We start from the raw sequence: 436 nt of genomic DNA on the forward strand, positions 1-436 counted from the left end.
ATGAGGTGCTGAGAAGAAGGTATATCCTTTTGTTTTAGGGTAAAAAGTTCTATAGATATCTATTAAATTCATCTGTTTCATAGTTTCTGTTATTCTCACTGTGTCCTTGGTTAGTTTTTGTTTCCATGATCTGTCCATTGCAGAGAGTAGGGTGTTGAAATCTCCCACTACTATTGTGTGCTGTGTAATGTGTGCTTTGAGCTTTAGTAACGTTTCTTTTATGAATGTAGATGCCCTTGTATTTGGAGCATAGAGGTTCAGAATTGAGAGTTCATTTTGGTAGATCTTACGTTTGACAAATATGAAGTGTCCCTACTTATCTTTTTTGATCACTTTAGGATGAAAGTCTATTTTATTTGATATTAGACTGGCTACTCCAGCTTTTTTCTTGGGGCCATTGGCTTGGAGAATTTTTTTCCAGCCTTTTATTCTGAGG

General features: G+C 35.8%; 1 protein-coding gene across 1 annotated transcript in view; it reads right to left on the minus strand.

Annotated features, from left to right (window-relative positions):
- LOC116100613 (vomeronasal type-2 receptor 116-like) overlaps window positions 1-436 on the minus strand; it is a 61,155-nt gene that overhangs the window by 21,331 nt on the left and 39,388 nt on the right. The window lies entirely within an intron of this gene.

This window comes from Mastomys coucha, unplaced genomic scaffold, assembly GCF_008632895.1.
Source record: "Mastomys coucha isolate ucsf_1 unplaced genomic scaffold, UCSF_Mcou_1 pScaffold21, whole genome shotgun sequence".
Taxonomy (NCBI): domain Eukaryota; kingdom Metazoa; phylum Chordata; class Mammalia; order Rodentia; family Muridae; genus Mastomys; species Mastomys coucha.